The sequence below is a fragment of the Ceratina calcarata genome, unplaced genomic scaffold, assembly GCF_001652005.2.
Source record: "Ceratina calcarata isolate Rehan_Ccalc_2016 unplaced genomic scaffold, ASM165200v1 scaffold168, whole genome shotgun sequence".
In the NCBI taxonomy this organism is placed as follows: domain Eukaryota; kingdom Metazoa; phylum Arthropoda; class Insecta; order Hymenoptera; family Apidae; genus Ceratina; species Ceratina calcarata.
The window spans coordinates 300,118-315,235 of NW_017138136.1; the positions used below are offsets into that span (position 1 = coordinate 300,118).

General features: G+C 38.1%; 1 protein-coding gene across 3 annotated transcripts in view; it reads right to left on the reverse strand.

Moving 5' to 3' along the window:
- unc-13 (protein unc13 homolog) overlaps window positions 1–5,937 on the reverse strand; it is a 176,140-nt gene extending 170,203 nt beyond the window's left edge. Inside the window, exons 1-2 of one of the 3 annotated variants that reach the window (XM_026810690.1) lie at window positions 5,485–5,937; window positions 1,033–1,965 (exon numbers count right to left, since the gene is read on the reverse strand). The gene's annotated coding sequence lies outside the window, so the exon portion shown is untranslated. Of the gene's footprint in view, window positions 1–1,032; window positions 2,178–5,339; window positions 5,463–5,484 lie in introns of those variants that run through there. The other 2 variants (XM_026810691.1, XM_026810692.1) reach the window with 2 other exon arrangements.
- Window positions 5,938–15,118: the final 9,181 nt, after the last annotated feature.

Consider the following 15,118-nt stretch of genomic DNA (forward strand, 5'->3'; position numbering starts at 1 on the left):
GCATTAATTTCATTCCACGCTCATGAAATTGCAATCGTTTACCTAATCGTTATATTGATTAACAGCCAAAACATTCCAAGCATAATTCAAACATCCACGGGAAGCTTGATGTTCTATTAGTAGTTTCTAGTTTGTTAATTTATAAATTGATGCTCCACTTTGAATAATTGATCTGTTGAAAGTAATCTAGTAATGCACATGCCGATTTTTTAATATTGTTCCAAAATACGTCAAAAATTTTATCTAATTATTATCTGTTCAGAGATAATCCTAATAATTATTTAACTATTAGTTAAGGCATTGGGTCAAGCGTTATCAATCGCGAAGGAGAAAAATTTAATGGAGTCACAGATGCAGAATGGCGAACGTTGTCGCGCTGTTTGATTAAAGAATGGGCAGTGACATTATTCCTAGAAACAATACTCCCACCAGTGTAAATGTCATTTGAATTTTTTAATCAATATCGTGCATTGCCGTGATGAAAAGACTGTCGCACAGATCACCTGAACCGTTTAGAATGTATTTGCAACTTTTCCGGACGCCGACGAGAACGAACGAGAATTCACTTTTTTCAATGAACGATTCCATTCGTGAAACGAGTATGCCTTACAGAGAGTGCATGCAACTGCTGATATTGAGCCGCTGCGCTAGAAACTAAATACTATGACTATGCATATCGAAAAGGAAAAAGTCGATAGTTTGTAATGACGATTCTACGAAAACCTGTACATCTCTGATCTGTGTTTAATGCGTAATGAAATCCGTTTTACGTTAATATTTATGTAATTATGTTAATAAAAACTGTCATCAAAAAATTGATTCAACATACTTGTTTATTAAAAATGAAAAAATTTTGAATTATTTTTGTACTGCATGCGAGAAGAAAAATTGATGAACATTGAAGAGTGTAGTTCCTCGACTGTAAAATAGACTGTTTAAGACTTGATACGAAGGATTATCAACACCATGGAAACTGTTTCGTACGAGATCACGAAGATCACCGCTATAAAAATGATTGTAGTGCTCGCTTACCTTTGGAAACGCTAGAGAAGCGAGCGTGGCTTCTGTTCGGTATACGGTGAAATCTTAACTGCAGATTAAACCAGGTACAACCATTGCGAAGGGTCGATTTCTATTCGAAGATCCTAAACTCGTGCACTACATCTACAAGATACTTTTGTAGGCCGTTTTATCCTTTACCCTTTCCGTTCTTTTTGCGTCTTACGAGTCTTCTTACGATTATTCCCTTTCTTCGTTGTCGATTTTATGCTTCCTTCTGTCTTTGTTACTCTTAACCTTTTTTATTTTAAGCTGGAGGTAGAATTCGAAGAATAGCTACAGAGAAAAGCGGTCGCTTCAAAGATATAACTTGTAATAATTGAACTAGGCGAAATTGTAAATCCAAAAATGATCATTAATAGTAATATTGTATTAATATTAATATAGTATTAATTGACAGCATTCGTTTTGGTCGTTCGTTCCTTTGATCGTTCCATCGATGATGATATACGATATTCTGCGTACGTCCCAGCGATTAGGCTTAAATATACGTACATATATGTTTCTTATATCGATGACGTGTAAACTTCGAATGAGTAGATAAAACAATAAATCTGAGTAACACTTTCTCTCCGAAGAGATATACATATAATATATATAACACTAGTTTTTCTTCTTTAATTATCGTAGATATACTCATATATTTTTATGTACAAGTATCGTATTTCTTTATTCTTTAATTCTATCGACTGGCTTTCTCTGAGCTCTTCTATGCTTTCTCAGTTTCTCTTTCATCTATGTATCGATCTATTCGCCATGCGCCCAGTTCAGTTTCTCATCTTCGTCGCTGTTTTATCTGTCGATATCTAGTTTTCTTGCGCGTCTCTGACATCTTCAATTCCAGCTTCTTTCCAGCCAACTCGAAACACTATTCCTCCGAAAACTTATTCTCTTAACTGTTGGCTTCTAAAAATGAGAATTTAAACGATTTCACACACAAAGAACCGTGGAAGACACACAATCATCTCGATCTTCTACACTGTTCTTCTTTGCCAATCTCATCACCGATACGCTCTGCCCGCTGCTCGCGTTTAAAACTAACATTACGTTTTAATTTCTCCCGCTGATAAGGAGATGCAACGCAAAAGAGTTTGAAAGGGGCGATTTAGAAACACTAATCAGCTGACTACTTAATAATTAGAAAATGGTATTTATAAATATAGAATTCTTTTAGACTTGACACTGATCTGGGATGAGATTACCGTTTCAAATAAAATTATGAACAATACGTAACATTTGGAGAATGAAGATATTAATGTAGGTATGTTTCGCGTTTTGCATCGGCACTAGATACAGACATGCTCATCGTGAGATTCTACGTCGGCTGCGAGATCATCGGACGAAGAGCCTAAAGAGCTTTCGAGACTTGGCCGTACCGTGCTCGCCCGTCTGCCTGTAATATTCTGCAGATAATAGCCCCTAATGCGATAAGGCTGGAACTTTAAATAGACCGGCCTATTGTTGGATGTAATTGTGGTGAAGTGGATAGAAAGTTAAGAAAAATTAAGGTCGCCCGGCTCGAGGGTGTATCCTTTTTGTACGAATTGTAGTGAAATTAACATGAACTATACGCTTTAAAAGTCGTCACTGTATACCGGCGTCTCTAAAATGAAAAGCCTGAAGCTTCGTGAAAATGCTCTTCAGCAGGAAATAAAGGAATGTTGCACGCATTCCTGTATATTCTCCTTACTACCATTTATTTTGTTATTATCATTTACTATATACGAAATCTATTATTCCTTCTTTTCGCTGACACGTTCCGAACGTTTAAAGTACTATTCACAAGATTTTCCTCTTGATCTCGGCTCAAAGTTTCGTGAAAACCCAACCACGTTTCGAGCACATTTTCCGCTTTTCTTTATTGATTTTATGCTCTCAACTTGTGGAATACGTTGTTCTCTCGGAGAATTTGGTTGGCGTAAACGATTTACGGTCTGCGAAAGTTCGCCGAAAAATCGAGTACTCGATGAAAATGCATACCATTTCTAGCTTCCACTAACCCAAGATTAATCGCACGTATCGCCGTACAACGCGTGTACACACAGGTGCGCTTAGCTCGAGAATACGAAATCAACCCCTTAACCATCCCGGCGCTTGCGTTTTATCACGTTTCCAAACGAGACACACGACCTAACTACGTAGCGTTATTTTCAAGAGACCATGCGTTTCTGGCTCCTAGAGAGGAATGTGGTTACACCAAGCAAGAAACTTGTCGACGCTTAATACGGAACAAAATGAATTTGCTCCACGATATAAAATAATGCGAATTACCCAAAGAAAAACTTTTCCCAAACTCAATTTTGCTCTAAGTTAGAATGAAAAACGACTTGACATAATTCCAAAGATTTCAAATAACAGATTGAGTTTTAACGATTGAATAGAATTATGGTATTAATAATTAATGCATTAAACGCAAGACATTTTGATTATGGACCCAGATAAACTTATTGTGTGTAAAAACAGAAGGTATAAAGATGTATGAAAGAAATATGTTCAGCAAGGAAAACAAACGTTTTATTACTTCTAAGTGAACAAAAAACCCGTTGAATTTTAACGAGGAGTCACATACTGAATTTTCGATGAAAAAGTTATCAGATTCCAATCATTCCAGGCTGCCTTATGTCGATCCAGACAATTCTTTAATGGACGAAAAATCAATTTGCACGATGCGATGAAAGCTATCAGTGGAATGAAAATTTTCCGAAAGTGACGATTAAACGACAATAGGTTAACGAGTAATCCGCGTTGCGCATTTTCAACGAATTCGGAGAGCACGAATTTCGACATTAAAGCACACAGGTCGAAAAGGCTGCTTGAAATCAAAATTTCGCGAAAATTTATAGCGGTCGCGAGCAACCGTGAGAACGATTGGCTGAAACAAACAGGAAAAAAGAGAAAGAGTGTAGGAAAAATTGGAAATTTCTAAACGTTTTGGCAAAAGCGTATACTTGTACGCGTATGCCCTCTGTTCAACATGTCGAGCTAACGTGCTATTGACCCGCTGAGCCAATTAGCGTGGCGCGATCGTGGAAGATTTTTACTACAGCGAATATAAACGCGGTTCAAACTCGTTCGCTTTTCATCTTTCTTTTTCGTTTTTATTTCGCGACAGTCTCGTGTGAGTGATAAAAACGTGTTGGAACGTAAACTATGAAATCACGAACTTGTTTTAGCAATGCATCGTCGATTTGTCAATTTACAATTCATCCAATTTATAACAGTTATTTATTAAAATTACATTAACGTTACTACACACAAAATTATACGTAATGCTTAAATTTTAATGGAGGTTTAGAAATTGGGTCCAACATCAGCATGTTCTTTCCTACAGAATTTTACAAGACAACAATTATGGTTGTACGAAATTTATCACACCGTTATTTAAGTTTTCCTCATCTTTCACCGTTATTAAACAGGAGAGTAATCTCTCTCCATCTAATGGATGCTTCTGATAAATGTTGCGGGTCATTGGTGACTCCTGCGCTACAGGGAAAATGTTAATTATATCCTCGCTTGAAAAATTGCATCAAGTGTCACTTATTTTTTAAGCGACAAATCTTGTTTACTATTATGTTCCATATAATGATCACCAACTGCTCAAGAGTGCAGATAAAATTATAGTGATATCTGAAGAAAAAGAGAAAAAGAACTCGAGCTACTTTATCCAGAATCTCGTTATCGACCATTCCCTTAGTATCGGGCATTCGCGTTTGTTGCAGTTCCGCAATTCCGCTCGCTGTCAAGGGAAATTCGTACGGAAGCGAAATGAACAAGCGAGATCAACAAGTTCGAAACAGAAGAGAAACGCGAAGAATTTATATTATCGGAGATTCAGGTACTAGCCACTGCGAACCGAGACTCAGAGATTCTATCCAAGGAAATACCAGAACGTTGAACACTACTGAATCTCTAGGTCATTGAAATTCTAAAACACTAATCCTTAGCTCTCATGAAAGTTTCCTTATCGTTCTGTTTTCGTCGAGTTTTCGCGGGCAGAGCGTATCAACCGGCTTTCCAACTCGAATTTTAAATCGCGGAATTTGAAGCGACCGCCCCGGCATCGACCGGTTTCTCCGCGTCGTCCTCCCCGCGGCTTGTTTCCGTCCGAACCCGAACACCGAATTCAACATTCGAGCTTCCACAACGTAGAGACGACTATCTCGATTCGGTAAGAACCATTATTCGAATTCGATTGGACATCACTATACGCGTAGCGACTAATCTTCAAATATCTCGTTCCGATGTAGAGAAACATAGCACAATTTTTTTATTCCACTCACGGAGCACCACAATCGCACCGACGTGACGAACGAACGAGACGATCGCTCTCGGGGATGAAATAAATTTCAAAGCGAGATCACACACGCGGTCAGCGGAAGCCGGCCAAGCGAGAGCCTGCCTGTCGACTAACCACCGGAAACTTACATTCTCGATTCACCCCGCGTCCACCTCGACCCGTTTTTCCTACTGTACACGCGCGCGCGCGCGTACGCAGTAACAAACACGCACCCGTCGACGCACTAACCACGCGAATCAACTCACGGAACAACGGAACGTAAACGTGCACACGCTCGTACGTTGTGCGTTTTAGTGAAATGTGACGGATACAGAAGCAGAAGTTCGTTCACTCGGAAGCCTCGCCGACTTCGTTCCCGGAGGGACGTCGCGCGAATTGCCGGCGGGTGGTCGCTGCTCGACGCCGACGCCGGCACTTCCTCGCTGATAACATCCCTTCGGCCTTCCTCTTTCTTTAGAATACGCGCCGCGACGCGCCGGCTCGACCCTCTCGCGAATGGACTGAAAATATGGGGCAAGGCTGACCCACGCACGCACACGCACACGCACACGCCACCGTGTGGGGCCGTGTGGTTTGCACGGCTCGCGCTACTGCCGGCTGGCACAACGTGTACCTCCGCTACTAACCTACCCTCCTGTCCCGATCCTACAAGCGCGCCCTCCATGTCCGACCCTCCCCTCTTCCTCCCCCTATACGTCCTCTCGCACGGCAGAGCAACCCCCTCTGGTCGACGACGATCAACCATCTTGCACTGCGCATGACGCAGTGCCGTACCGAACCGGGGAATCAGCTCGTGTGTCCTCATTGAGCGGGATTCCACCGGTCGATTTTTTTCTCGAGTTAACCTCTCGTCGGGGGCGCCTCTGAACGGACAACCTACATATACATGAAGCTTTTTTTATTCCAATAAGCTACTTTTCTCCTTAATTTAACAATGATCAAATTCTCTTTCTAGGCATACTTTTATAAATTCGAAAATTGTACCCCAGAAGTCTTCAAATGTATCTAATGGTCAAAGATTATGCACTAAAACAATTTCACTGCACAAATCGCTCTGTTTTTTTAAACGAGGCGAGGATTATCTTTTCTTTTTAGGAATCAGATAGTGTACAGATATAAATTTTTTGTAAAGTCGTCCGAATGAATGGTACTGCAGGATTAACTGTTCATTTTTTTTTGGTGTATCGATTGCGATGGATTTTTTTAGACCGACGACGTTATTGGACTGAGTGTAATACACGTTTCAGAATTGGAATCGAGCGGCAGCATCGTTGGTTTGTTTGGGTGAGGTTATTACGGTTAGTACGGATGTTTTCAGGCACGAGCGATGGGAGAAAATGGTTTGGTCGTGACAGGGTTCACTGAACTGGCTAAGTCGTACAGAAACTTTTGATACCTAATTACCACCCGTTGCCTCTTTGAATTATCGAATTATATGATCACAATTTAAGTTTCATAGATATCGATTAGTAATTAAAGTTCTGGTGAAATATGAAATTGAATACGATTTGCAAAATGTTTTATTCTCAAGATTAAAAATAGAACTTACATTCTATTTCTGAGAAATAGCATGACCTAAATGTTTCTTTTACTGCGTTTATTATCCGTTTTATTATAGTATCGTCTGTCTTGTTACTATTCTTCATTTCGTTCATCCCAAATGCAATGGATTTGATTTATTTTCTCATTTCGAAAGAGACCAATCTCTGTTGCTATCATTCCAGCCATACACCGAAATCCAATTCCATTTGTATACATATTAATCTCGTATCACCTCCCGTTCCTACTTTGAAAATGATCACTCCACAAAGATTGAAATTCAGATCACGGATATAAATTTTTTATTTCCTACTTGAATTTTATTTTTACTATTAATGTTCTCATTTGTCATTCGTGTTGTAATAAAAGTTAAATCATCTATAAGCGACTCGAAGCAGTTCGTTTACGATATTTATCATTATATTTCAAATAACAATAGCAGACAGTACAAGGAGTTGCATTTGCAATGGAGAATTTTATTAGACCTTCTCCGGGAAACACTGCTCCTTTTGCCATTAATATGGATAAAGGATCTTTGTGTTAGACAGCCAGAGAGCCAGGTGTACAGTCACTAAAAAGATAAATTACTCGATGGCAGGAGTAAGTAAGTCGCGCTGTAGTGGTTACGCTTATCCACAAACGAGAGAATGCAAACGGAAAGGAATGATCGCAGTATAAATTATTATCATATGTATGAGTTTTAAATACCCTTGAATAAACGATGATGCTTTTATCGAGAGTTCTATCCGGCCGTCCATTCAGAATTAAATATATCAATGTTACGCTAGTGAATGTATTGTTGTTGGTGAATACGGCGGAATACGCGATGATTAATTTTATTTAAGCTCTAACGTTTAGTATTTTCGCTCGTTCGTCTATTTGACTGACAAAAAGCTTCCGGTTGACTATACTAGCATCTTGCGCTCATTAATGAGTTACCACGGACATAAATTGCCTTGGGTGAAAGCGCCTTTATGGTTGTAATATGTCAGCTTTGAACGACACGTTCTCGTTTCTAGCATTAGAGGACTATAGAATGATCTCAATTTTCCTTGGATAACTTTCTATGTTAATATTTAAACGTTTTTTGTTGATAATGATATATTCCCACTCTCTGTTTTACAGAAACTGTCTGACACAATCTTGAAAATATTATTTCTGCATTAACCGTGTCAGTTCATGAATTCAAATTTACGTGTAGTTTTACTCATTCATGTGCAAGTTGAAAATTATAAGTGACCATGATCTCCTTTTTACTTTTACTCATATAGTTTCATGAATCCCGTTAAAAATTAGATCAAATTAATTCAGTTCAATATGCACAGTTTCAGGTTTTCACTTAAAGAAAAAATTGCCCATAATTGAGTAGTTATACACGCAATTTTCCCTGGTTTAAAATCTATAGAAGTACTGATTATATTTGAGAAAACGACATTTCGCATGCAATAAACTCTTAATTACGCACGACCCATTTATTTTGCAATAACGACGCACTTGTTCCCAGAAAATACGAGGCACGCAGAGTCGTTTAACAATCTATTTCGTTGATTCCGTACGTTGTGGTATTCTGTGCCGGGCTTATCCAGCATCTGAATCATTCGCATATCGCATTGATGCATCGCACTAAATTACGATCCCGAGATCGTATATTTGTCCAACGGTACCAACTGTGCGTTCCGTGTCGTCAACGATCTATTCTGCATGCAACAGTGTTCCGTCAGCGGGTAGATACTTTAAAATTCGACCACTCGAGGACAATGACAAGCATCGTAAAAAGATTTTGCCAGGCAGTCAAGGAGAATGACTTCGAAGAAATAGTTCAAGGAGGATTCGTCGAGAGGTTATTTGGAAATATTTGAATCCGGGGTTTCACAAGTGATACATAAAAAGCTTCCGAGAATCAATGACAAATTTCTTTTCACGGCATGAAAGATATGGTTTAGTTATTACGAATTCAAGTAAGTTCATTTCAAAATAAATATAGATTGCATTCCATTATTGAAATATTTTTGAATTTTTTATCGTGTATTTAGTCAACAGAAGGCTGATATTATTTTACGCATACGAAATTATTGCTTTCCTCCGCTTTATTCCCAAGATAAATAAAATATACACAATATAATTCGAAAAACATCAGATTGGCTGAAAAAGAGACTAGATGTCATGCGCGTTTTGAAACTGAAAACTGGAGCCCTGATAACTAACATTAGCCAACTCAAAGGTATTCTCGTTCCTCGACATTGGGAACTCGTTATCGTCACACTTGCGTTGGTCGCTGGATATTCTCCAGAGAAATTATATTCCGACCCAAAGCCGACAACGATGGACTCGACGATAAAGAAAACTGATGCAATTCACGAACCACGCAGAGCATTCGACCAATAGCGATGATTCATCTACTATTTTCAATGTTGATTCATGATATACTAAATAAATAATGTTATCTTTTGAATATGCGAAGAATCGTGAAATTACTAGATTTCTTAGAATTTTGATTTTATGAAGTTAATGAAGACAATGACAATCAAGGAAAAATTGGTTTTAATGTTTAGTTTAATATACATTCCAGGGCGCTCTAGTCCTAATTTTATTCAGAACAACCACTTGTATAAAATCTTTGGTATAAAATTGTTTAAAATCCAAAGCATAATAACTACGATTTTTACTTTATTTTTAACACTTATTTTAGTAAATATCGGTATAATCTCACTGAATAATGACCAGAACATACTAGAATGTATCTCAAATTAGAGAAGATTTTTCAAAGTTCAAAAACAAAATTTGCTGTAATACTCTGAAAAGTAAAGACGTATATGTATAGAATTGAATGACATAAACCCATATTTTTAACCAACTTTAAGTTAATATAGACATTTTGTCTTATCGTGTCACTATAGAAGTTTACCACTTTAAGATAAGTGATATCATCTCTTCAGAATGGAATCCTGAACGGATGTATTACTTATTGTTGTATATATATAGGGAAATTGTCCTCGTGCCACCTTCATTGGCAGATTTTCTAGCGGATACACAACCAGTGGCAGCGAAGCATCCCCGGTTTGCATGTTGACCCACGCGGTGACACGATAGAATCGCGGTGGTTGATCTATCGGCTATTGCTCCGCTTTTGATGAAGGTTTCGGGCACAGACGAGACTCGCGCAACCTAAAATACTCTCGCCCGAGAAGAAGAATGCTCTGGGAGAGTTGGAATATAGGCAGAGAAGATAAGAAAGCAACAAGGAGAAGCCAAGCAATACGATAGAACGGAACGCACTAAGAACGATACGACGGCGATGGTCAGAAGAGCAAGAGGGGAGAAACACGCGGTGGCAGCCACCACGTCGTACACCAACGCCACTCCATATTGATTTTCCGGCAAGGGGAAAGGAGTGTAAGAGGTGAAGAGCGCACGGGACAGAGAAAGAAGAAACGGCATGAAAGATGGGAAAAAGAAGTGAGAGAGGAATAGAAGGAAGAAGGAGACAGATAATTGGAGTGCAGGGAGATGGAAAATGGTGAAACGAGGTGAAAGGTATAAGAGCAGAAAAGGAGAGAGAAGAGAAGAGAGAAAAATAAATCGTTGCCAGAAAATAGAGAAATGAAGTTAAAGATAGAAAGGGAGCCGAGGAAAAATGATGTGGAAAGGGAACGTAAAGAAGAAGCAAAGGGAGAGAGAAATTATTGGTCTGGGATTAGCTACTTGCGCTCGCTGTTAACTGGCATGAGCACCCCTGAGGTTAAATTCGCCGAAGATGGCGGTCAGGTGCACGGACCGGTTTCCCAAGCCGGTATAAATATTTCTATGAAACGCACAATGGGTGGTAATGGACAGTGGTCGACTGTCAGCTGGACGCTAATTGAAGCGGAGCCGCAACGTATTTAATTACGTCGCGTAATTACGTCGTCACCCAAGTCGTGTTCCGTATTATATTAATTAAATTTTCATTCGATATCTTTCTGCCATGCGAAAGCGAATAAACGGGAAAAAGCAAACACTTCTCTCGAATTTTAATATTTATATTCGTCCATAAAATTAGGTTGATAACCAAATGAAATTTCTTTCTCTGGAGGAAAAGAAATTAACGAGCTCATTCTGTTATTTCACTTAAAAATACGAGAAAGTCAAATCTTCAGTGTTAAACCTGGAAGCATCAAAAACAGTTTGATCGCAATTGGATTAAACTTGTGAAAAGTGGATGAAAACTTGGGAATGGCAAAATTTAATGACGGCATGAAGTTCTATAAAACTATACGATGTTCGTGTGCCGTGAGTTCGTACGGCACTGAAGCAACAAATCATTCAGTAGTCGAGGTTCGCGTTTAGTCGGACGATCAACTTCGAGTATATTCGTCGTTTTTCGTCGGCGTTCGTCATGGATCGTGCGACCCATTCGTCTGTATAAACCGCGGGCTTATTTGTTTCGTGCTACGACGATGTCACGATGAACGCAACGTTACCCGACATCATCCGCGGTGAAACAATTTTATTCTTGTCAATTAAGTAATTAGTCGGTGTGGCAACGATAGAGCTGATAGATCTCGTTTGACGGTGAGAAACGATCGTTCTGCCTCGCACTAGTTGAATCCCACGAGAGTACGTTGGAGTTTAATTAAATTTCATGTTCGCCGGAATTTCCCGAAAACCACCGTTTGGATGCGTGAAAGGTAAGCTTGTTTTTTAGCTTTCGTCCGAGCTCAACCGTTTTGCAATATTTTCGATAAAAAGTTCATGAATTGGAATTTTTCCGATTGGTTTAATCAAATATTCTTTAATAGGATGTACAATTTATACGTGGGATAGTTTATTCATCAAGCAATTTCCATTGTTATAAAAGAATCCAATTATCAGCTGTGAACGTATTCAATGGATTTGTACTTTAATTAACTTATAACAGGCTAGTGCTAGCCGAGTGTTTATCCTAATTGCGAAAGCTTCTATTTGAATGTTCAATTATTCGGTTAAGTCGCTGTTTATCCATGGTCAAAGATCACCGAGAAAAAACTCTATTTAAATTCAAATAACATATTTTTCTAGCGGAAAAGGTCGCTTCAGGTAATTTCAATCCTAACTTCGATGAAGTTCTGTCCAAAACTCGAGACTCCATTCCCGTAATGTTATTTTCAAAAGTTTCAATTGCCTATTTCAAATTTTCTTAAAAATCTTTCGTTCAAATGTGATTCATACATATTTATAAGCGAATATGTTCACCTTTTAATTTAATAATTCTATTACGTTAAGAACTGAAGTAAAATCATTATCTAAAATCGCAGTAAAATGGAACACAAATGATTGATTTATGAAAATTTTTGCTAAATTAAACATACAATTTTTTAAACAAATGCGTAAGTTTCAAGATTTTCAGTGTAACAGGAATTTTTGAAGCAACCACGAATATGATACTACCTGTTTTTATCTCTGAAAAAGTAACATATACTTTCCTTTGCGAACTTCTTATTCTCATCTTTTAGAAAAGAATTAACGTATCTCTCAATATCATCAGGGAGGAAACTTTCTTGCCTCGATAAAGTTTAAGGAAACACCTCGTAGAAAATTATAATACCTATTTACGCAGCAACACGTCGCCGTGAGACATTTGCGAGAGATATCGCAGGGATTTAGTCCCGGTAACACCAGGACGAAGCTAGTAGTGACTTGAAAAGACAAAGGTAAGATCAAATTGAAAAGTTCCTCGGGCGAGTGGCGTGGTGCATTTGCCGCCCGGTTTTGCCTGGGCTTTGCTAAACTTCTACCGGGTCTGCGAAGTTTCTGTCTGAAACACTGTCGATACTGATAAGAAGACGATACGTTGCGCCCTACGCTATACGTGGCTCGCGGTATCGATCCCAACGACGGCGCGAGACACGATGCAACGCGACGTAATTTTCTTTAAATTTTAAACTTCTCTTCTCAACATCACTGATTAACTTTCATCGTTAAAAGGAAGAATCTAATTTAGCGAAGTTTAAATAAATTATAAATAGTATTATACATAGCCTCTCCTTTTGCAATCTTTAATACAAAAATATAGTAGATTCTTAATAACTTTTATAGAGCATTCAAAGTAACTTAACGTAAATATTTATTCTAGCTTTTTGATTAGAAAATAAGGTGTTGAAGATGAGTACGAAATATACACATGTTTCGTGTATTAAACATCTCAGAAAATTGGCATGAACATACATTATTTGAATGAATCGATAAAGCTAGAAGACAGCCGTTTTAGCACGTGTCGTACATCACCATTTATTATCCGTAAAAACACAGGCTGGGAATAATCGGACAATAAATTGTTTGTCGACGCACAGCTATCTATTACCGAGTGGTCACGAGGAACAATAAATCGAATATCGCGTATTGGGTACTCGCAGCTTCTTCATCAGCATTTTATACGTCATCTATTATGTGGAACACCCGATCCCATCGGGCAACGCTCGACGGGGGATAATGCGTTCTGAATTAATCGATCGAAAAAAACTGCCCACTGGGCTCGGGAGGATAGAAAGGCGCAGGAGGAATGGTCGCTTCTGTTGTCTCAATTTATTCTTGCGCAAACGCCCCTTCTAATGGTCTCAATAGCTATTCGTCAATTACGTCGACTACAGTTTGTCCGTTTCTCCTTAGTGTCTGCAGGGGGTAAAATAAATACACTTATTAGCTTCTGATGTATGAGATGTCCAACTTTATCCACATTAAAGTTTTTCGTTTATTATATAATTATTAGTTTTATTAGACAGAGCTTATTTTATATGAATTTCAAGCTTTAATTAAATAATACGGATTACAATTTACAACCAGAAATTAATCCATCGTATTTTCATATAATTTTTAAATATAGTTAAAGTTTAAAACTTTATTTATTTATTTTTGTATATGAAATGATCACCCAGTCGCTTGTGCCACGATTTTTGGAACTCCGCATAATTTAATTAAATATATAAACATTAAAAACAACGTACCGCATTAACCGTGTATTAATAATTTTAAAACCTACGAGTCAGAAACAACTGTTTGCATTTTAATTTTGAATTTTTGTTTTCATAACATTCATTTCTGAAATATTGTGTAATTTCGTTTACAATAAAAATGAGCATTTCAACCGAGTGAACGTACATTTTAAATTATAAAAATTTCAGAGCATAAAAATCGTGAAATGTTATTCGGTAAAATTTTAGTAACTTCCTGAAACGTTCTGCACATCATTCATGAGAAGTTTCAACAAATATTATATATCAAATTTTACATGTTGGTTCCGCTTCCGTAATAACTTTAGAATCCACGATTTCCAAGCCCGCGATCATTAAACAAACGATATAATGCCAATCCGTAGAAAAAGCAAAGTTTCTGTCACGTGAATCATACGATTAAAGTTTCACGGTTGGTCCGTTCATTTCGAAAGTTCATCGACTCAGACAACGAGGATTCACGCGAGAATGATGCCCACGTTGTCTCGCGCACGCGATACGGATCGAAAGATGTATGCCACCGTAAAAAGATAAAGCATCGAGCTGCTTTACGATAACCAAGAATTTCTGGCTCATTCGAACTCCAAACAACAAATTTAAATAGTGTTTCGCAGTTTAAATTGTAAGCAGTAAGAAAAAATGTTAAATTAGAACCTGAAGTGTTTAAAGAATTTTAACAATTATTGCATTGCCTAGGAGAATAGAGAAGACGTTTGAAAAATATTTAACCGTCCTACATACGCAAACCGGCTTGAGTAAACTTGGAACTGCTTTGCCAGTAGCCAACTAAGAGTTGACTTGTTTCTTGCTTACGAATTCTGTTTTCACTCGAGATTTTGCGTAGGTAGTGGATAGGTAGATTTGTCCAATTAATTCACTTCAGTAACTTGTCAAACTATGTATCTGAACTATTTGCAGTGTACGTGTATATACAGGCTGTTTGCGAAATCGTGGTAAAACCGGCAAGGGGATGATTTCTCACATAAAATTTAGTCATTTTCGAGAAAATCGAGTTTGAAAATTCGTTAGGTACGCGTATACTTAGAGTCTATTTTATTCGCCCGATCCAGCCCGCAATGCTCATTGCTGCTTAAATAATAAATCAATTATTGAAATTGACGACTGATTATTAATTGAAGTCGCGTACTGAAAAAACTATATTTCTTATTTTCGACTAGATTTTATGTGAGGAATCATCCCTTTGCCGGTTGTACCACGACTTCGCAAACATCCTGTATGTACATACATGTATATATCC